We start from the raw sequence: 13,720 nt of genomic DNA, 5'->3' as shown, positions 1-13,720 counted from the left end.
CATTCCAAATGTTAAGACAGCACACTTTGGGTTCTTTTTCTTTCAGTCATTGGTATGGCTTCTGTGAAATCAAATCTCCCTGTCTCAGGGAGAACACTTTACCTCTGGCATAGTCAAAAGCACTGCTATGGCTACAAAACATACATTCTAATGGAAACCCTTCTACCTACCTTGGATGTGATGCATTTAAATGGCTAAAATCTTTAATACGGTATATTGTTTGTTTGTTTTGATGGATCTGATGCCTTAAAATTGTAATATGTAGTTTTATATTTTTTTAACACACACGTACAATTTTTTTTTAAAACTCCAATTCAATAAAGACATTGTATTGACTTTCAATGAAGTTGTACTCTATAACGCTGTCCCTACCGCTAACCTTAACCAATCACATGTTAACCTTAAACCTAACCAGAAGCCTTGAAGTGACATCATGCTGCATGGAGACCAGTGAAAATGTCCCAACGAGGCTGGCAGTCCTCATTAGGTCAATACTTGTGCAAGAAATGATCCTAATAAGGAGACAAATATGTGACTACAAACACCACACACACAGAGAGTTTGAAAAGGGTGCTAAATTTTACCCTTAATAGTACATGCTACTCTTTTTTTTGTCCACAAAAAAGACAGCTGAACCGCCTCATCTGCTGCTTTACTCAGTTGTTTAAATTTGTTCTTCTTAATGCTTCTGCAAAGCAGCTGTGCCCAAGCCTGACTAAGTTTGTATTTTCACTGAATGCTTCAGTAAGAAGAGAAGTCTCATCACCTCCCATGTGTCAGTTAAAAGGAAGAAAAAATCCAGTTAACCACAGTACAGCTGTGAATGGTTTTTCCTTTTCCTTCTGTTTTATAATGAATTCAAACTCTACTTAGAGGTTTGGAATCACCTACCCAGATTTCTTGGAGAAGGGCTTCTCTCTTGTTAAAACTCTGCACTTTTCATCCTTTAAGGGGGTCACGGCAGTCCCCTTCCCATTACAGTCAAATATGAGAATTACATGAACTTGCTCTCTAGATAAATGGCTTGCCAGCATTAGTTGAAAGGATACTTTTTTCAAATCACTGTGGATTTTATACTGATATTTTTTTTCATGTGCAGACAGTAGGTTGTGGCCATAAGGGAAACTGTGACCCCTTTTCAGCCACTCTTGTGCACAGGGTCCTCCGGACAGCTCAAGGTATTGGAAGGATGTACCAGACTCTGTTTTTATCTCTAAAAGAAACATATTTCATTCATTGCAAATACAATAATGGTAAATATATATTTATCATATATTATATTATATTATATTATATTATATTATATTATATTATATTATATTATATTATATTATATTATATTATATTATCATAATCCTTTAACATTGTTACAAGTATTTCTAGACTTCTAAGCACTTTCCGTATGACTGTATGACATTGTGCCCTTAATTTAACCTTCATTGCCATCTATTTGACTTTTCTATGTTCACTCCGATGGCCTCTTTGAACTTTTTTGTTGAACCTACTCAGAGTCATCAGACATTGTCCAAGTGTAACATTTAAACCTAATTTTGCTTGACACTGTTGTAGTTACAGCTCTGACCCGTCTCTGACATCAGACCTTTGGAGCGTTCATATAAATGCTAAGCCCCCCCAAAACTGCATCTTAATAAGATGATCAGTCTACTCTGTCAAAATTTTCCTTCCTACATTCCTTCCTACATTTTACACTTAAAAGGCTTCAACTGCAAATTTGCCTGAAGTGCAGTTTAGGAAATCTTTCTTTTAATCATCAGATAGTTCTCTACTATCAGATGTAACTTGGTTCCGTACTGTAAAATATTTTATTGCTGACAAGAACAGTTTTTTTTTAATACATTTTGCAGGCACATAGATAGTATGCAGAATTATGAAACATCATTGCTCATAGTTTATTAATGTGATGATTTATGGATTTCTTTTGAAGTTGTGGCATTAAATTGCTAGACTCTTTACTTAGTTTTAGACTTTTTTACATTTAGGTGAACTAAAACAATGTGATGTGGAGTTGTATCAATTTGCAAATAAATGCACTTTTTGTGTGATCTTTACTGATTGTCAACTCTACTTATGGATGTCTCCTTTTTTTTCTCAAAAGTACATGGTGCCAACGTCTGGATTGGAAAATGTCCTCATCAAGTGTGTCCATGTGTAAGACTAAGCAGACTGTTATCAATTGTGTTCAATCAAAATGTCAAATGGATCAAAGTGGGGAAGAACTGTCCCACTTTTGGTTTAGCTCATTTGAGCATGACTGACACAGCAGCATGCAATATTTACTGCTCACCAACACAAATCAGACACATCATTATGTGATGCAACATTGCATGTGGGGTGATGGGTGTTATCAGTCATCTCCAGTAAAAAAAAAAAAAAAAAAAAAAAAAACACTGAAAGACATGTTCAGACAGGCATCAATTGTTGACAGCCAGGGAGTATTGCTGCCACTGTAAAGTTAAGTGGAGTTTTGATAATCTAGAGAGTTGGAAATATTATTTTTTACCCCTCTTTCTGTTTCTGCCTTTCTCTGTAAGGTATTTTCTTACCACAAATGTTACAGAAGAAGAAAAGATCTTTAGTGTTTGGCGAGGTCAGTTACCTGTAAAACTCTTTTTGTTCTTCAGATGAGTTGGAAGAGGCTGCCACTCGAAATTTCTTCAGCAATAAATAGTTAAGTACATCCTTGAAATTGTGGAAATGCAGTTGCTTGTTTTTCAGTTTTTGACATTTTCATTTATTTGTTTTAATGAAATGCGTGGAGGGATGGAAACAGTATGATGGATCAGCCTAGCAAGACAAAAATGATTTTTTTTCTTAAAGTTAGTAAGCATCTCTGTTAGGTGTCAGTTTTGTTTCTTTTTTTTATTGCAAAAGATTTAGAGTAAACCACACTTTTTATTAACATCACTGCAAACCAAGTAAAACTCTCATATTCTGAATAATCTAATTATGATGTTTATTTTTAGAAAAAATGAGGTTAATAAATTTAGTTCAAACAACTTGATTTAATATTCCCTAAACATTTTACTAAACAAATGATACAAATACATCATACTTTTGTTTCAGTAAGATTTTTTTTCAAGCCACCGTTTCCTGTTACTGTATTTAACCCCCTTAATACCGGAGATGACACCTAACACCTAAATAACACGCTCTTTAACGTACTGTAACTGACATGGTGCCTCTGTCAATTACCTTCCTCCTCCCCCGTTCCTGCTCTGCCCTGGACGCGACCAGCTGGGTTCACTTACCTCATCTTCATCCCCGCCTACTTAAGGAGATCCAGGACCTGTTTTCGACGCCAGTCCGTTGTTCCTTCCTCGGTGCTTACGTCTGGCCAGCTCACGTTGTGTACCTTGTCTAAGTCCAAGCTTCGTTAACGTTTCCTCTCTTCTCCACCCTCAGGAACTGTCCGCTCCACGGGTGATCCTCAGGTCGCAGTCCACCGCTCACGCTCTCCCCCTTGGATTCTGCCGAAGTCACGCTCTCTGGACCTTCCTGCCGCAAACCTCCAGTCAGCCGCCACGCCACGCCAAGACTCCTTACTACTCACCCTCTGTGAATTAAACCATCTTAAACTTACCTCACGAATCCTAGTGTCCTTCTGGGTTCCAGCGTTTGGGTTTGTCAGAAATCCCGCGAGATCATGACAGTAACTTTTTGATCATTTACACAATCAACGTGAATCAGTTGAGTCTGACTCAGAAAACAAACAGCTTTGCACAGATTAAAGTGTTGCACATTGGTTTTGCACCAATATGCATGATGGCGCAAAGCTGCTGTAAACTATGTAGCTAAAGCTCGTTTGTTAAATGGTTAAAACCGTCCTACTAGTACTAGTAGTAAAACCGTACTAGTAGTGATGAAAATCCAAAATCAGAGTCTGAGAAAATTAAAAATAGTGCAAAAATTCAATGTTGGAAACTCATGATATTACCACCTAATCAACAAATTAAGTTAAAACAAAACAAAGGTTTCCTGAGGCTTTAAATAGTCTCTTAGGGTGTATTCAGACTGGAAAAACCCTTTGTTCCGTATCGAGTTCCAAACCTTGCGTTTGGTCTGTATTCAGACTGGAATCAAGCGGACCATTCTGTTACAGACCAAAATACGGCGTCCACAGTGGCTCATGATCTAGGGGCTGGCGGTTCGATCCACCGCTCCCAACCATGCGTCCTTGTGCAAGACACTTCACCCTCCCTGCCTCCAGTGTGGCTCCACTGGTGTATGAATGCGAATGTTCTGGTGATGGTCAGAGGGGCAGTAGGCATGAACTGGTAGATACGCCACTGTCAGTCTGCCACAGGGCAGCTGTGGCTACATGAGTAACTTACCATCACCAACTAGGAATGAAGAGTGAATGAATAATGGACACATTGTAAACGCTTTGAGGGTCTGGAAAAGCGCAGATAAATCTAATCCATTATTATTATTCAGAAAATTCAAACAAACACATGTGGCATTTTAAATACTAACTACTGTAACTGTTCAACACTAGAAGGATTTTTATAAGGAAAATATACACATGCAATTTAAATGTAAGTAAATCAAACTCAGGTTAAATGCATGTTTTTTTATATTGTTAATATCAGGCAGGAGAACAATATATCTTCATCTGAATCAGGGCACCACATCACTAAAGTGACTAATGAATCATATCATGCATTTTTTCCAGATTACCTAAGTGAAAGTTTATTTACGTAATGTTACAATATTGTCTTTCACTGAACCTCTTGGTGCCTTTAAGCAAAACCCCTTTTCTAAGTCAAGCTACAGGCACTTTCAGAAAAAAATGCTCTACAGTCTAATATGACTGTGTTCATTGACACCCCTCCCTCAGGATACGCACAAGCTTGAGGCAGATTTACCTCTGAAATCGTACTCCTTTTATTTGAGTTTTTAACTCCCATCTTGCTCTTGGCTGAATGAGCAACACATCTTAATTTTAAATGTCACTCTGCTGAGTTATAATAATTAATAGGAGCATTAGTCAGAGCATTTTGAAGAGGCAAGAAGTCACTTCAAGAACATTTCAAAATGTCCTTCTCTAACAGCGCCACTGATGGATACGCGCATTTCGGTTCCAACACATGGGAGACCTCAAACGCCTGGGACAGCATTTGTAAGACTGAGTAGATAGGCTGAAACAAGGTTCTTTCTGTATGTAAATGAGAGTCCACAGTTTCACACAACAAATTAGGATTTAACTCTCATCAGAACCTAACCTTCAGGTTTTTGGTGTTTGTTGCGCTTTGACTGCTTGATATTGTCCTTGGTGTCCGGACTACTGCTGGTTACATCCTGCCTGATTTATATTCAGTTGCTGTCCCAAGGCTGAAAGTGTATTCATATTCTTCTCTAGTAATCAAATTAGAGTAATGCCCTAGTAGTTAGCAAAAAAGAAAGAAATGTTTCTCCAATTGATGCAACTTGCAGGTTTTCTTCCGTCAGGTGGTACAAAAGCTTGGTGGATAACTGCAGTGTTTGCTTCAACATTCAGTGCCACTCTTTATCTGTTTTTTTTCCACAAACATTTTTTCATTTTTTTTTTGTTGATTAAAAAAGGACAACTGTGCTTCTTTCAACTGAAGATAGTCTTATTTTCCCAAAAAAAAATCAAAAAAACAAAAAAAAAACATTTAATTGGATCACACCTAAAAAAGAGCTGGATTTGTAAATCTGTTCAGGTTTCACTGCATTGGGTGATCTGTTTGCTGGTATGACATTTTATTAATTGCCTCAACCAGGAACTGATATGTGGCGCCTGTGACTGATGACAATGAAATTCAGCACAGGATATTTTTAAATGCTAAGTAAATGACCAGACTTGTAAATATGGGAGGATTAGGAAAGAAAACGAGACCCTTATGACTGGTTTTGAAACCCACTTTTGTCCAGGATCATTTCTGCAGAGTGAGGGTTGGAAATCTGTAAAACAGGAGATGTTAATGTTTAGTAGAATCTACTAATGAGACAATTTAAAAAGTGACTGGCAGCTTGACTTTCTAACTGGCTGACAAAAATTTTACAAGAAGCCTGTGGTAAATGATGATGAAATATATTCCAGAATATCCACCACCTGATTCAATCCCACCTGTGCCCACAGGATTCAATTGTAAAGTTGATGATATCGACACAGTTATAATGTACTCCAAGGGGAAATACTAAATGAAAACATACCACTGATTAATATTTATAGGAAGGGAGCAGCACACTGCAATGGTAAAGGTGATTACATCAGTCAATCTAGTCTTTTTTGCTATTAATGGTTTTTTAGATGGCTCAGGGTATGAATGTGAACTTTCTAAGTCTATATAGTGTTAGTATTGCGATGGACTAAAAACCTGTCCAAGGTGTATTCTATGTCTCGTCTTCTGACATTTAGGACAGACTATATTTTCTTATGATACCTAAAGACTTTAAAGACAAAATGATGATGTCAAGACCTGATTTGAGCAAAAATGTCTCCTATCTCTTCATATTATGTCTACAGGCATCAGCACTAAATCCCGTGGTATGATGTTCATACTGTCCTTGAGTTGGTATATATTTAACCCCAACAGGTTTTGCTCCACACTTTTTTTAATTGCTTTTGTTTAACATGCAACTTTGCGTTTTCACCAAAAAAACACAGCTGGACAGAAGTCTAAGGGTTTGCATATATGTTGTGTTTATGTGGTTCCATTTCGCTGATCAGGAGGCTAGAAGAGCTGAGAATTGGACATTTTTAGAAAGCATCTGTTTTTCAGCAGAGTGAGAGGTTTTGTCTAGGTTCACTCTTTCAAGGCCTTGACTTTCTAGTTGCCTTTAGGCAAAAAGACATATTTGAATAACCAAACCAAAAACTAGAGGCCCAGAACATTAATTTTTACTACTAAAAACTCAAGAATCTGCTTTGATAGAAGTCTGTTAACCTTAGAGCAAGGTCAGATAAATATATATATATTAAAAAAAAGAGTTTCAGTCGGGGTTGAAATTTGCTCACACAGTTAAAATATTAAAAATGCATGGCATTAGGGTTAAGATGCACCTCTACTAACTTGATGGAGAGGAATCAGTTTTTTCAAAAGTTTATTGTGAAAAAAAGGTTACAATCTCTGCAAGTCACAAAAAAATTAGATGTTTTCCTCTTTCATTGTTAGCATACTTTTCACAAATGTTACATTAATATTCTACTACAATTCCAGTTGTTCCAACTTTATTTTATTTACAATCAGCTCAGTAGCTTAGTGGAAGAATGTCCATCCTGATACTGAGATGTCATAGGTTCAAATCCACATATGAGTCATACCAAAAACCCTAAAAGACGCAAAATGTTTACCAAGTGTGACTGTAACCCATCACTCCCCCACAGGATGGGTCAAATGCAGAGCAATGTGCAACTATAGTTTTACTGATGGTAATATTTCTGTAGTATTTCTAAAAATCTAAACTTTTACAGCATATGCAAACAAACAAAGATATATAAAATGCCCTGGTTCTTCACAACACCATTTTTGGTTTCCACGCCATTATGGGGGCTTTCAGCGCTGCAGATGTAGCAACACAGGCAGAGCACAATAGGCTGTTACTGTCATTACTTGCAATCAGTGGCGCATGCATGTTTGCCTCTTTCATGGACGCGGTCATTTTTTTGGTGAGGTTTCTGCTGGTTTTCTAACACTGCACATCCAAATATGTACTAAGAAAGTGCAGATTTTTCATTTTGAACTAAGATTCTGTCTCAGATATATTTTCAAAATGGTTGCCCTTTAACAAATCTTACATGTGAAGCAAGCAAAAATATAAAAAAAAATGCATCTGATTTGATTTAGATAATAGCTTTCAGAGCTCATGCTCTCTTTTCTTTGCAGCACAATTTCCTCTCTGTTCAATTCAATGACCCTTTTTTTCCAATTTTCTTTCTCTGCTGGCATAAACAGACTTTAATGGAGCCTGCATCTCTCTTCCCCTCATTGGTCCCTCACATGGCTCACCATTCAAACTTGACAGCTCCTTCACATGGGCTTTAATTGGTGCACCTGAAACTCTGAGGTCTGATAAGATTTTTCTTTTAAATATTGCTCTTAGGCAGTAGGACATATAGAGAAATAAGAAAGGCACGTTGCTAGCAGAAACAATGTGAAACATGACACCCCTCCCTCTACAAGAAAAGGAAATCCACAATTGCAAGATTAACGGACCCCCGTTTAGTGATGCTTTAAAATATTGTCAAAGCACTATGCAGCCTACATTTTGAGAGATTATTTTGCATCAAAGCCCATCATCAATCTCTCAATTTGATGGACCTCAACTGACAAGCTTTCAAACACAAAACTGCCGCCAACTCCTGCCATTTTGGCAAGTCACTTCTTCCTGGGGAGCAACTTACTTAGCATAGGTAGCAGCTTTGCAATTGGAGGGCAATCATGCAAAAAGACTGCAATTAATAAAGCAATCTTAATGAAATTGGAGCTTAACTTTTCATAATGAGAAAGAGCTAATTTATTACAGTGGTCTAATTAAATTTCCTTTTTTTATCATTTTTTTTCCATCACCTATTCCCTTACATCCACTCACTCACTGGTTTATTGTGGTTGGTTAGTCATGTAGCTTTTCGAGTGAAACACAGCAATAAGGAAATGTGAGGGTATAGAAAAGAGCATGAAAGTTGAGCTTGGTCCTGGCAGAAGCTCTGAACAGCTTAGCATCAATAAAAATATATAGGAGGCACACTTGTGATGGTAAACATTTGATGAATGATGGCTGGTTGTCAGGAATTACAGCAAAATTGTAGACAGGCAGCAGGGGTCACAGTGGAGTTGTTAGTGATGATGGAAAGATCTCACATTGGGCAGAAACAACCTTGAAAGAAGAACAGTTCACTGACATGTCAATGCGGCCTCCACAAATGAATGCCTTGCTTTGTGTTCTGCCTCAGGGAAAGAAAAAGTTATGCCGAGTGTCATCAGTGTAAGACCGGTAAGTAATATTACTGCATGATGGCACAAGGACATTTCAGGGCTGAACAAGAATTTGGCTGCTTCTGCTGAATGACGTCAATGAGACATCCGCAGGCTGAAGTTGAGCAGTTATGCTAAAAAGACGGAAAACATCCTGGACTCAACTAACAACAAAAGGGTGACGAGCTGTGAAGACAAAAGGAGAGTTTGAACAAAAATTAGAGACATAGTTGAACTTCCAGGGAGTCAATTTGACCTTCTTTGACACTTGAGACAGCTGTGGTTCAGTTGGTGGAAAATGTTGTCCAATCTGACATATATGTGAGATTTAGTCTGAAGTGCCATCATATGCCACAGGGTTCTCAGATAAAACACTCAACTTAATGTTTCTCTCTGCGACGGGGTGTCATTGGTTCACAAGTGTGTGAATTTGAATGGAAAATGTAAAGTGAGGTGCTTCATAAAAAAAAACCTGAATCACATATGAGGGTGGTGAAGAGTTAGTTTTGGAAAACCATCATGGAAATTCAGAACAAGGACACAAAGAAGTGTTCAGGTGAGTTCATCTGAAGAGGCTGTAAACATAAATAAATACAAGTCAGAAAACATTTTCTCTTTACTGACAGTGTCTTACACTCACCAACCAGGAAAGGTGGATTGCTGCATTTCTTCTATGTAGTGTTTCTTTCTGCTAGTACATTACTTCTCCACCACTAAAATAACCCTATAGCCCTAAATCACATACCCAGCAGGCATGTGTGAATGCGCTGAATGCAGGTTTTTCAACACGCTTTTAGCATACGGTGTTCACACACGTCTGACGCTGCCCAATACTAGCACGTGTACTCACAGTTGGAAGAGGCTTGGTGTGAAATGTCAAAGCGGTGTAATTCTCACGAATCTTGCTCCAGACAAGATTCTTTTACAGGTCTTTTCCGGAATATGAACGACTTGGTGTCGTGCAATTCCGGCCAGGCACAAAATGCATTTATTTATTTCTTCTCCATGAACAATTTTCAAACGGTTAGCACTTGCGTGATTTAAAAAGGATGTTATCACTACCAAATCTGAGTCTATGATTGGTCAAAGTTCAACCTGAAACATGCATTTACATGCCCTTACATAGACTATTGAATGGAAGTGGACACTTGAACATGTTTTGCCAATCTGGAGTTAATGTATCATAATACTTAAATTGAAGACATAGGGAGCAGAAGCATTGACAAGCAGCAGACTTTAATGTGCAGCTTGAACCATGGACTTTATTAGACAAAACAGCAATCAACTGCAACAGAAACAGCTATGGTTGAAACAAACTTAAACTTGCTGTGACTGATTATAAAATAGAAAACTCGAGATTACAAATCCTGAAAAATAAAAACTTAGACAAATCAACCATTATGGCACCAGTCCCCACAAAAACTGAACAACACCACAGCTAGCAAAATTCATGTCTTCCCAATAGAAAATGTTGTTTATCATTGATATTTTTCTTTTGTTCAGCAGTGTAAGTTGTGAAGTTTTTGTTTTTATTATTTTAGAAATTCAGCATTCATGTCTAGCCTTGCAAAAACATCTACAATAATACATTGTTAAAACTTTCCAATAAAAACTTAAACATATGTAATAAAATAATAACTAAGTAAAAGGGTTTTGGAATAAAAGTTGTATTAAAATAAATGTGACATTATTTTGAAGCCTATCCAACTTGTTGATTTAGTCCCATTTGTGAATAAAAAAAGAACCTGCAGGTACATAAATGATTGCAGCTGCTGGCAGCAGACTTCAGATGAGGGATGGTGCAAGTCTGTGTGAATCAAAAAAGTCCAAGTGTTTTGCTTTTTGCTCTCTGAAATGCATGACCTTGATTTGGTGACCACTTAATGGAGCTTGTGGGCTGATTTAACATTGCAATGAAATAATAAATAGAACTTTGTGAAAGTAGAGGTAATAATATCAAACTTCAAAGTCAATTTAACATGTTCCTACTTTTTTCCAAATTGGTTTTAATTACTTTTTAAGTCTCAACTTGTCTGCTGAAATTTTCACATAATGTATGGTTTACATGCAACCCAGGACAGTCCTTACCACAACTGTAAATTCTTCTACTTCTTAAGACTTTGTTGAAATTTAGATTGGTTGAAGTCTATTTCCACTAGATTAATGGAGCGTTACTGTACAATGTGCGGAACTGGAGTTTGTTTAGCTTGAAGAACTTCAGTAACTGGCTTCGGAAGACTACAAGGAGCCTCATGGCAACCAGCCAGTGAGGGACTTACTTTGTTTAACCTTTACTACCATGAAGACAACAAAATCTAGATATGGGCTGCATGGTGGTGTAGTGGTAAGCACTTTCGCCTCACAGCCTCAAATTCCCTGTTTTGAATCCCGCCTGGGACTTTTCTGTGCCGAGTTAGCATGTTCCCCTTATGCATCCGTGTTTTTTTTTTTTTCCCCCCAGACACTCCAGCTTCCTTCCACAGTCTAAAAATATGCTTCACGGGTTGATTGATGATTCCAAAACAGCCTCAAGGTGTGAATGTGTGTTTGTGGTTGTGTAGCCTTGCCAAAGACTATTAACCTGCCCAGAGTGTACGCCATCTTCACCTGTTGGCAGCTGGGATAGGCTCCAGCAACCTCTGTGACCCTAAAAGAGATTCAGTAAATGGATGGATGGAAAACTTGACAAAATGTGACGATTTTAATAAAAAGCCAAAACCCAAAATATGGTGGAACAAAAAAGTGACAGGACAAAAGAACTGACAATGAGCCACTAAAACCAGTGACTTCAGTGTACTAAAGGTTTAGACTTCTTAAAATGCAGGTGTGAATAACCTAAAAAAGGAAAATATCATAATAGAAGCCACAACCAAAATATTAATACACATTAAAAACTTAAAAATCTGAACTTGTGTTAAAGCTGCTTACACTGTTATATTCATACACAAAATCACTAAACAATATAAAAAAGTAGATTTCATTGTGGCTGATATTGAGCATTTCTGATAAAAGTCGATGAAAAGATGAGTTTTGGGGTATTTTAAAAAGTTGATATGAAATACATGTTGCTGTGTGTGTGAAAAAAATCTGCATGTGCCTCACCAGGTCACAATAACCACATGTCTTCTAAAATGTTAATGGCAAATCAATGGTGGTGACTCACATGATATAATATTCCAGCTTTAGACAGCATTGCATGCCTAACTCTGCATTTTGTGTAATAAACAATTTTAAGAGCCTTGCAGCTACTATAATTCCATGGAACAGTTTTCTGGCAATAATGAAGTGAACTAGTAAGGCAGCCCAATAAGGAATATGAAATAACCTTTTAATTGACACAATCATGAGTCTCAACTTACTTTGAGACCTTTAAATATTTCTTTCTGCTTATTTTTTTGCAGTTAATAACTTTTCTGTTTAACCTAGAATCCTGAAATTTACATTTATTGAGGCTAAAACAAACTTGTCAATCAAAGGTATGCAGGCATGAGGAAAGAAGAAACCCCCTGCTGAACAGTGATGCAGGCTGCATCAAAGAAAATCCTAGACTTCTTGGGTCATAAATTAAAGAAAAAAAATCACTTTAAACAGGCCATATGTTACAAAAACCAGGTCTCTAAGCTATCTGTTAAATTGCTTCAAACTCCTCAACACTGCATTATGTGGTGATGTCACGTACTAAGTTGAAATAGAGTGCTGATTCCTTGGAATTGGTGGAAATGGGAAGTAATTTAGCAGTTTTGTCATGGTGGACTTACCTTAATTGGTTCTTCCCTTGGGGTGTTGTAGACATCAACAAACACATACAAGACTTACATACAGGACACTATGGTTCAAGAAACCAAAGTTAAAGTGCAACTAGTTGACACACACCTGAGTGGGAGAAATTTGTTTTCAGCATTCGACCTACTCCCAGAGGGAACGGGGGACCTGCAGTCACAGCCATGCCTGCAAACAATTTGGCGAATCAGGACAATCATTTGTCGGTGCACAAGCTTTTAGTTTTTTAGCGTCTCTTTCCCCAGCTTTTAAGCACCTTTTGGCTACGTTCATCCAGCAGACAGCCTTGATTAAATTTAGGCACGAAAACCACTCTGTTCTGTTTGGAAACATTTACTGAAATAGGCTCAATCTCGACAGATATTGTAACCACATCCTGCGCACTTGTCTCCACACAAATTCAGACAATAAATGAGGCTTGCTGTAATCCATTACTTTGGCTGTTTATTGCCCCCCCCCCCCCCACACACACACACACACACAATGCAATTTAAAAATGAACTTAGACCATGGTGGATTTTTTCAGGAAGTCATGCTGTTTTAAAAATATCAAATAAATCTTGAACATTCGCAATTATAAATAAAGCTGGTGGGGCTTACTAGCACATTTGGTTCCCTTTTGTCAATATAGTTTCTCTTCAATTTCTTGCTTTCAGATCAAGGTTACTATCAGACACTCTCATGCCTGAGTCCTGGTGCATCCTTTCTTGCCTTTGGTTGAAGGGGAATGCAAAGCTTCCAATCAATTTCAGGCCTCTACAGTGTTCTGGTGGGATAAAGGCTAAATTGGCTCATCTTAATGTGAAGCAAAGACAGTTCTTCAATACTGGGGTCTTCCTAAATCAGTGAACCCTAAAGCCCGAGACAATCCACATAATAGAGAACTCAAACCAGCCTTAAATTGGTTTAGTGTGCTCTTCATGCATCCCTATGATGGCAGCAAATGTTCAACGTGCAGCCGGAGAATTGGAGAGATTGCG

Source organism: Oryzias latipes, chromosome 3 (genome assembly GCF_053564925.1).
Source record: "Oryzias latipes strain Hd-rR chromosome 3, Olatipes_Hd-rR_3.1".
NCBI lineage: Eukaryota > Metazoa > Chordata > Actinopteri > Beloniformes > Adrianichthyidae > Oryzias > Oryzias latipes.
The sequence above is the reverse complement of the archived record's forward strand: the minus strand, read 5'-3'. Positions refer to the sequence as shown.